Source organism: Euprymna scolopes, chromosome 23 (genome assembly GCF_053919585.1).
Source record: "Euprymna scolopes isolate OS-2025 chromosome 23, ASM5391958v1, whole genome shotgun sequence".
NCBI lineage: Eukaryota > Metazoa > Mollusca > Cephalopoda > Sepiida > Sepiolidae > Euprymna > Euprymna scolopes.
Window position 1 is genome coordinate 102,771,240 of NC_136504.1, and position 10,600 is coordinate 102,781,839.

At 35.0% G+C, this 10,600-nt stretch overlaps 1 pseudogene; it reads right to left on the bottom strand.

Moving 5' to 3' along the window:
• Window positions 1–2,726: 2,726 nt before the first annotated feature.
• On the bottom strand, window positions 2,727–2,843 carry LOC145246226 (5S ribosomal RNA; annotated as a pseudogene).
• Window positions 2,844–10,600: the final 7,757 nt, after the last annotated feature.

Sequence of the window (10,600 nt, forward strand, 5' to 3'; positions counted from 1 at the left end):
AATTAGGTATGCATAGAAGGGGTTTAAGACCTTTTGATTTTCATCATTTTCATTCTTCAAATGAAATTCATGCAAAAATTCTCCATTTTCACCCAACTCAATCAATCCATTTCCCAAACTACAAAAAAAAAAAAAATGTGGCCATCTTCTTCATCTACATGAATCGATCGAATCTGCAATTTTTTGTTCAAAAATGCATTCTTCAAGTTTTCTTACGTTAGGAAACTTTCTTTGATTAATATGAAGACAATCAAGATTTTGGTGGAGCAAAGGAGCAGAGTCCATTTTTGTTATCTCCTCTGATCGATTCCATTTCTTTTGCCAGCAGATTGAACTCTTCGCTTCAATACATGCAAGGAGCTGCCAAAAACAGCCTATCATGCCTTGACAGAGTACAAAATAAACTTCGTGGCTTAGTGGGGGATGCCCTTTTTCTTCCCTGCAACCTCTCTCCCACAGAAGAGACGTTGCGAGCTTATCCTTGTTTTATCGTTATTTTCATGGCAGGTGCTCGTCTGAACTCCAATCTCTGGTCCCCTCTCGCCAATCTTTCACGAAAAACACCCGTCTAGCTGAATCCACTGTGAAAAATTTCCCCCACTCTATATCTGTGCCTAAATCAAAACGCGGATTCTATGAACAAAGCTTCTTTCTTAGAACTGCACGCCTGTGGAACTCTGTTCCGTCTGCCTGCTTCCTTCCGGACTACAACTTGGATGTTTTCAAGTCCAATGTTAACAAATTCCTAATGAACCGCCCCCCTAATTAAACACTTCATCAAATATCCACACTAACGTAATGTACTTGCAATAACCCTTATCCCTGAGTGGCTTCCGGGCCTGGATAAGTGGTGATCACTGTGTAAAAAAAAAAAAAAAAAAAAAAGCCACACAAAATGTCCACATTCATCTCCACTTCACGCAACAAATGCGTTCAGTTCAAAAGTCGCATCTTAGTCTGGTTTCTTGTTACAGACATTCGCATAGAAATGGAAGTAAATGCAACACCAGAAGAAACGAGGGGTCACCAGTTAGAATGGCTAACATAACAAACACAGTTTTGTTAATAAAAATTGAGAAAAAATGAAAATCGCCATATCTTTAAGTCCTTAATCAATCAAGCATTAATTTGCCACTTCATAGATAATAAAAAAAATTTTCTGACCGGTAGTATGGATTTAAGCAAGCTCATTATACTGCAGATTGCCTAACTGTAATCTCCAAATGTATATAGCATGCACTGGGTGAGGCAGGGGAGGCTAGATCAATAGGCCTAAGGTCTTAGACAGGGTTTGGTATAATGATTTTCTAATGAAAATTATATTGTATGATATTACTGAAGGCATACTAAACATAATTAAATCCTTCTTAGATAAGAAAATCCAGCTTGTCCTTGATGGTCATACATCTGAACAACATAATATAAATGTGGGTGTGCCAATATAATATAAATGTGGGTGTGCCAATATAATATAAATGTGGGTGTGCCAACATAATATAAATGTGGGTGTGCCAACATAATATAAATGTGGGTGTGCCAACATAATATAAATGTGGGTGTGCCAATATATAATATAAATGTGGGTGTGCCAATATAATATAAATGTGGGTGTGCCAACATAATATAAATGTGGGTGTGCCAACATAATATAAATGTGGGTGTGCCAACATAATATAAATGTGGGTGTGCCAACATAATATAAATGTGGGTGTGCCAATATATAATATAAATGTGGGTGTGCCAATATAATATAAATGTGGGTGTGCCAACATAATATAAATGTGGGTGTGCCAACATAATATAAATGTGGGTGTGCCAATATAATATAAATGTGGGTGTGCCAACATAATAAAATGTGGGTGTGCCAATATAATATAAATGTGGGTGTGCCAATATAATATAAATGTGGGTGTGCCACATGGGCCAATCCTTGGACCTTTATTGGTCCTGCTATTCAGAAATGATGTTCCTGATAAAATTGTCTATGAGATTAGTATATTTGCTAATGACACCACACAACAGACATGAGGGGGAAAATGAGTGCATATCTAAGGATATGACTAAAACTCTAGAGGAGAAATTCCAGTTTGTATTTGAAAGCGGCCAAAACTGGATGGTAACGCACAGACTAAGCTTATTTCCTTTAATAAATACAAGAAACCTTCTCGACTACTGATTGCCATGACATGATGACAGTACTTTTTTTAAGCTCATAAGTTTTACATTCAAAAACACCATTAATTGGAACAAATACATTGAAGAAATTGCCAAGGCTGCTGCAAGGATGGTGTGCTTTCTCTACCATGCGAGAAGGCTATTCACACCCGAGAGTATCCTGTATCTCTACAAAGCCATTATTCACCCATGCATGGAATATTCTTGTCACATCTGATCTGGTTCATCTGCCATTAGTCTCTCATTCCTAGATAGGGTTAAAAAAAACGTCATCAACATAAAAAAAGTCCCACACTGTTGGCCAAACTACAACCTCTGTCCCATCGCCAAAATGTGGCATCTCTGTGCCTGTTTTACAAGTAAAAAAAAAAAAAGGCTTCATTCAGTCTTGACAGACTATGGATACCCACTGTAAGGGTGCCTGCGCGTGAAATGTGTGTGGCAAGAGTTGCGCAGTCTCCAACCACGCCTCTCCTGAGTCAACATTGTTGCATACCAGTGGCAAGTTGAGGTACAAGACGACTGGAAACAATGCCGAGATAAGCGGACAGCACATCCAGCGCCTAGAATTCCCAAATGGTAACCCATCTGGTATTAGCCAGGCTCAACGTTGCTTAACTTCGGTGATCTGACGAGAACCGGTGTGTCAACGTGATTATGCCATATATGTTATATATGTTTTACAAGTACTTTAATGGTAAATGCTTGGATGAACTTAAAGCACTAATACCCCGTCAACGTAAATACCCCCCTGGCAATCCAGACAAATAGTAAAATCCCACCTTTACACCATCCCTGGATGCCATAAAGCCTTCTACTCAAATCACGTCTTCCCTCAAACTGCTAGACTTTGGAATTTGCTCCCAGGCCCCTGCTCTTCTAACTATACTGACATGCAAAAGATCGAATGTTATGTCAATAGACATCTCTCTGCAAAACTTCCTAAATAGTATCCTGGTAAATCTGATCCCAAATAGTAGCCCTTACGACTTAGCGGCACTGTGCCTTGTTCAAGAATGAAAAAAAACAATAATATATATATATATATATATATATATATACTAGCTGTACCTTGCCACGCGTTGCTGTGGCTCAATTTGGTGTAATGGAAAATTCTAATAAAAAGAGAAAATGCATGTTTCTTATATTCTTAGTACAGGAATCCACTCCAAAAAAAAAAAAAAAAAAAGGAATGAAAAAAACAATAATATATATATACATATATATATATATATATATATATATATATATATATATATATATATTTTTTTTTTTCATTTTTAAATTTTTTCCCTCATGTTTAACCCAAACAAAACATATCGCCACTTGGACATAAGGGGCTACTATTTGGGATCATGCCTATGAGAGATTTTACATTACATTTAAACTTGTGCATATAGCAGGAAGGGAATTCCAAAGTTTAACTGTTCAAAGGAAGAAACTATTAGAATAGGAAGCTTTCTGGCATTTAGGGACCTCAACAGTGAAAAGGTGAGCTCTTATTGCTAAGCAGGTTTGTCAGCAATATGTACGTTGAGGGGGCACAAGTTCATCAGAGCACATTCCATTAAAATATTTGTAAAACAGGCACAGAGATGCAACATTGTGGCAATGGGACAAGGGTTGGAGCTCAGTTGGAGCATATTTCCTGCTGACATGAGACCATTTTCCCAGGGACTACCATCTCCTATTTTGGAGATGGGTTAAGTATCTTTTTTTTTATTATTTAAAAAATTTTTTTTTTACATTTACTCCAATATACATTTTTTATATAAGCAACTTGATAAGAATATAAAACTTATTTCCAGTTCGGCCTAGTATTCACAGGCGATATGAACTGGAACAAATACATTGAGGACATTGCAAAGGCTGCTGCAAAGAAGGTGAGCTCACTCTATAGAGCTAGACTACTCATACTCGAGAGTATCCTGTACCTCTACAAGGCCACCATTCGCCCATGCATGGAGTATTGTTGCCACATCTGGGCTGGTGCATCTACCACTAGTCTCTCCCTCTTGGACAGGCTCCAAAAAAGAGTGTTCAATCTAATATATCCCACTTTGTCAACTAAACTCCAACCCCTGTCCCATCACTGCAATGTTGCATCTCTGTGCCTGTTTTACAAATATTTTAATGGAATGTGTTCTGATGAACTTGTTGTACTTGGCCCCCCTCAGTGCACATATACCTGACAAATCCACTAAGCAACAAAATCTCACCCCTTCACTGTTGAGGTCCCTAAATCCCAGAAAGCTTTCTACTCTAATAGTTTCTTTCCTCGAACAGCTAGACTTTGGAATTCCCTTCCTGCTACCTGCTTCCCTGACTGCGCTGATATGCAGAAGTTTAAATGTAACGTAAACCAACATCTTGTTAATCTTTCGTAGGCATGGTCTCAAATAGTAACCCCTTACGTCCAAGTGGTGATATGTCTTGTTAGGGGTGAACATAAAAAAAATCAAAAAAAAATCAGTAAATGTTCATTTATGCAAATTTGTTTGGTAAAGAAAGTGGAGTAAGTTGCCACAAGACGTAGAGATATGTATGTCAATATATTCATAGTGTAATTAATATCGCTCCAGTAGATATTTCACTGCTGATGCAATTCTCTACCTATGTAAGAGCTAGGTACGTCCAAGGATGGAATATTGTTGCGACATCTGGGCAGGAGCTGCTAGAAAGACCTTATCCTGTCTTGACAGAGTTCAAAATAGACTTTGTAGCCTAGTATGGAGGATGCCCTTTTCTCTTCCCTAAAACCTCTTTCTCACAGAAGAGATGTTGCGAGCCTGTCTCTTCTTTATCATGGCAAGTGCTCGTCTGAGATCCCATCTAGTGCCCCCCCCCTCACCAAAATTTCACAAGAAGCACTCGTCTGGCTGAAAACACTATCAGTAATTTCCCCCACTCTTTATCTGTGCCTAAACATAAAAGTAGATTCCATGAACAAAGCTTCTTTCTTAGAATTGCGCACCAGTGGAACTCTGTCTGTTTGCCTGCTTTCCAGCTGACTACAATATGGTTGTCTTCAAGTCCAACATAAACAAATTCTTTATGAGCCATTCCCATTAAGTAATCCAATTTACCAAATTTCCACAACTAACAATTTCTCCGATATTGTCCCATATACTACTGTACACTCTTTAACCCTTATCCTCGAGTGGCCTCTGGGCCTTGATAAGTGGTGACTCCAATGTAAAAAAAAAACATTCGTCTGGAGGCTCAAGGTTCAATCCTCACTGTGATAATAGTAAGAATAAAATTGCAGATTACTCAAGTTTTCTACCTGGTCACAACTGATGGAATGAAAGCACTCTACCCTTGTGGATTAAATCTATATCTATCTTTATATAAAAGTGAAAGTGTCTGTGTGTGTGTGTCTGTGTACATTTCCCTATGCAATAACTCTATCAATTTTAAGCCTACAGATTCGAAATTTGATGTACAGGGTACTGAGATTTGGGAAAATCGATGTGATTGGTTTTCGGACAGAAATTTGGCGATTAAGGGGTCAAAGTTCAACGATTTGACCTTTGAGAACTCTACCAAATTCGTCCTACAATTTTGGGTATAAACACGTGAAATTTTAGATATAGATTCCTTGGGCAACTTAATAACTTTATTTGAGCCCTAAACAATAAATTTTAAGGGGTCATAATAGGGGTCAAATTTAAAAAAAATTGACCGTTTTTTTTTTTTTGTTTTGCTCAGCAATACACCTCAAAACACCCGGGCAATTCCGGGCACCCATGCTAGTAATTTTAAAACTCAAATGACCTTGTAACGAGTGTTGTAACCCAACATCCGGTTTATGACTTCTGGTTGCGCTTGCGTACGCAAACATAAACCCATAACAGCGTAAATAAATAATCAACTCAATAATAAAACATATTTTACTGTGTACATTTTCACCGTCCCAATTGTTTGTTTTTTTTTCGCGTTTAAGTTTATTATATTATAATTGATTATTTTTGACAAAAAATTTACAGTTACTGAATTATAAGTGGTTAGCCATACTTATAGGTAAATGTGCACTGAACAGATACCATAATACTTATTATAGTTAAATTCAAATTGATATATCTGCTTCTTTTTTCTTTTTTTTACATCATTCATTTCTGTATTACGTTTAAGCTATTTTAAACCCCACTCTTCCCATGTTAAATAATAATTTCGAAATAATAACGTTAATATTTCAGCGTCACAATTGTTCTTTTGTTTTTGTTTTTCGCGTTTAAATTATCCAATTAAACAATTGTTAATACTTTCTGCTTTTTTTTTACATCGTTCATTTCCGTATTGTCTTAATTAGTTTTATTGACTTTATTATTAACATATAAATTAAATATTTGACCCAATGGGTCATGAATGTTTAAAATAAATGAAAAAAGTTACATTTTATTTTCATTTTCTATTTAAAAAGCCATTCTTAACATGGGGAGAGTGTCTTTAACTATTCATTGCTCCCAACTAAAAATTTCATTTAAAAACGATGTATCAAAATTTGAATTTAAGTATTATGGTATCTGTTCAGTACGCATTTACCTATAAGTATTGAAAACCACTTATAATTCAATGGCTGTAAGTTTTTTCTTTTTCAAAAATAAACAATTATAAACAGAACAACTCAGAAATCTATCTATATTCTTTTTTTCATTTTAATATACTTTCATAGAAATGTTTCTTTTATGTTAAAAAAATCTATTTTCTTTACGTCACAAGTGTCACACTCATGCATTAATTCCATAGCTAATATAACATACTGACCCAACGGGTCACGGGTAGTCTAGTAAATAAATAACGGGTAATACAGGGTGACCCCCAAAGAACGGGCCCCAACTCTAATTAGGCCCCGTTTCTTAATGGTGTGTCCGAATGAAATGAAACTTTGGTCATAACTAGTTTATTATATTCAAAACATCACATCACAACAGTAGGGTTATGTAGCAGAAACAAATAGAACTCTTTTCTTGTGCGTCAGTGCCTCCCCTGACCGTGCGATATGGCACATACTGACCAATCAGAGGCATAGCACAGAGACCTTCTTTACCCCCTAAGGAACTCTAACTGCTTTCGTTCCGGACGAGTAAAACTCCTTTTCCAGCCAGACGCCAAAGAGAGCGGACCTGTTTCCTCACTCGCCGATTCACACTTGGAGATAACTACCATGCAAAGGCAGACAAGTTTTATCCGAGTTATATCTTTTGGGCATCTTACCCTGACTCGCTTCAATAAACATTTTTCTTGTTAAGTTTTACGAAGTTGTTTGTTCGTTTATTCAGTAGCTTGTGTTGAATTATTTATTTTTATTAGGGAGTGCCCGAAAAGCACTAACTCAACTCTCTAAAGGTCTTTGGCCTTTTTTCTCCGTTCTACAGCATATGTTCTAGATGGCCTCCATTTAGCTCTTGTTTTTTTTTTTTGGTCACCTTGTATTATGATGTGTTACCTTCTTGTTGAATTTAAGGATTTGTACAGAATCTGAATGGAAACTCTTATTTAATCCCCAGCGATAGCTTGCTCTTGTTCCGTCTGCCATGACTGGATAAAAATCTAAAGTAATTTGTAATTCTTCATGTTAGGAAAATTATTTAAATAAGAAAAACTTAAACTTTAGCATTTACTTTCTTGAACACCTTTGTAAGAAAAAGGAACTTTTAGCCAAGTCAAAGTATTGCACATATTTAAAGAAATTATACATACATACATACATAGTGTGTGTGTGTGTGTGTGTGCGTGAGAGAGGGCGAGGTCACACTATGCCAGGCATGACCAACAATTATATTAGGCTGCACTGTAATATCTTTGGTTTTCACCTTTAATTCAACCAGCATCTTGACAACACTCTCAAAGGTGCATAATGAAGACCCACCACAAATAACACCAAATACTGGGAAGTTCCTGTCACCTCTATGAACGATTTTGCAAGAGTATAGCTGGTTTGAAGAGTCATCCAATCCACATGGACGCTCTACATCAATCTGAAGAGATGGCATGCTTCTGTCCAGAAGTAGCAATCATTATATATATATATATATATATATATATATATATGATGATTGCAACGTCTTGTCAGACGAGTGCCACTCCCTCAGACATTTAAAATCCATGAGCCCAAATGCCTGAGGGAGTATCTATACAAAGATGATGTTACAGAGTCTTAGCTTTGTACGACAGCTAAGTCTCTCTCTCGGTTCAAAATGTTGAGATCCAGCAACAAGCAAGAGCAAGATAGCCAACAACAAATTAAACTGCAGACCAGCTTAATGCGGGTACTGGTCTCCCGCTTTATGTTTTTTTTTTAAATCAGAGATTTGCTTCTCCTAGAAAGGTTGCCTTCACCACGGCTTACGGGAGCCCTCTCCACCCCAATACACATATACACACACACACACACACACACACACAAATATACACAAAGTACAATTAAATAAAAACTTAGTTTTGGTCTTCTCTTATTTTTCCTTTAGAAAGATATTTTTAAAGTAAGGTCTTTATTTTCAAAAACGTTGGTAATAGCAACACCTTTTTAAAGTACTGTCTTTCCTTAAGAAAGAGTTTTGTTGACTTTTCTTGTTGAAAGAATTTTGTAAATTGAATAAAAAAAAAATCATCTTAATTAAAACAAGTGCAAAAGAGAATTTTAATTTTAACCAATAAAAAAACGTCCTTTTTTTTATTCATAAAAATTAACATAAGCGACCAATTATTGTTTTTTTTTTTATTTTATTCATATTTTATTTTACTTGGCAAATTATATTGAAGGAATATATTTATTTCTAACACTGAGGCTTGAACCATCAACCTCCAGAAGACTGTCATTCAATACTGATTATACTTGGCATTTTTATCCATTACGCAAACGTTGTGAGAATAACTCAACATGAGACAGTAGTCTGAATAATATAAACATTTTTATGTTGTGGTAGAAGACGAGTTCTTGCTTTGAATGTCTTATAAGAAAGAACAAAAGACTGAACCTCATCCATAGTCAAATACTTTCTGGAGTGGTAGAATGATCCAACCATTTTTTCAGAAACCATGAAAAAAATAATACCAAAAAGCACTTTCATTGATTTTGCAGTAATTAAAATTTTAATCAACTTTGGTTTTTGTTAAATACTAGACTACCCGTGACCCGTTGGGTCAGTATGTTATATTAGCTATGGAATTCATGTATGAGCGTGACACTTGTGACGTAAAGAAAATAGTTTTTTTTTTACATAACAGAAACATTTCTATGGAAGTATATTAAAATGAAAAAAGAATATAAATAGATTTCTATGAGTTGTTCTGTTTATTATAATTGATTATTTTTGATAAAGGAAATTTACAGTTACTGAATTATAAATGGTTGGCCATACTTATAGGTAAATGTGCACTGAATAGATACCATAATACCTATTATAGTTGAATTCAAATTTTGATATATTTGCTTTTTTTTTTTTTTTTTTACATCGTTCATTTCTGTATTACGTTTAAGTTATTTTAAGCCCCACTCTTCCCATGTTAAATAATAATTTGGAAATAATAACGTTATTATTTCAGTGCACAGGTCAAAATCTGCAAAAGAAGCGATTTGTGTTTATTTGTTTACGTTGTTATGGGTTAATGTTTATGCGCGCATGTGCAACCGGATGTCGTAAACTGTAAAGTGGGTTACATACATCGTTACAAGGTCATTTGAGTTTTATAATTATATAGATTTACATATTTTAAATTTATGTAGACTTCACCTTATTTGAAGCACGGACCACTTGGAATGAATGAAATCTATATAATTATAAAACTCAAATGATCTTGTAACGATGTATGTAAACCACTTTCCAGTTTACGACATCCGGTTGCGCATGCACGCATAACCTGCGCACTGAAATATTAACATTATTATTTCGAAATTATTATTTAACATGGGAAGAGCGGGGTTTAAAATAAATTAGACGTAATACAGAAATGAATTATGTAAAAAAAAAAAAAGCAGACAGTATTAACAATTGTTTATTTGGATAATTTAAATGTAAAAAAAAAAAAAAAAAAAAAACAATTGGGACGCTGAAATATTAACGTTATTATTTCGAAATTATTATTTAACATGGGAAGAGTGGGGTTCAAAATAAACAAAAAACAAAAGAACAATTGGGATGCTGAAATATTAACGTTATTATTTCAAAATTATTATTTAACATGGGAAGAGTGGGGTTTAAAATAACTTAAATGTAATACAGAAATGAACGATGTAAAAAAAAAAAAAAAAAAAAAAGCACATATATCAAAATTTGAATTCAACTATAATAAGTATTATGGTATCTGTTCAGTGCACATTTACCTATAAGTATGGGCAATCACTTATAATTCAGTAACTGTAATTTTTTGTCAAAAATAATATATTATAATAAACAGAACAACTCCTAGAAATCTGTCTGTA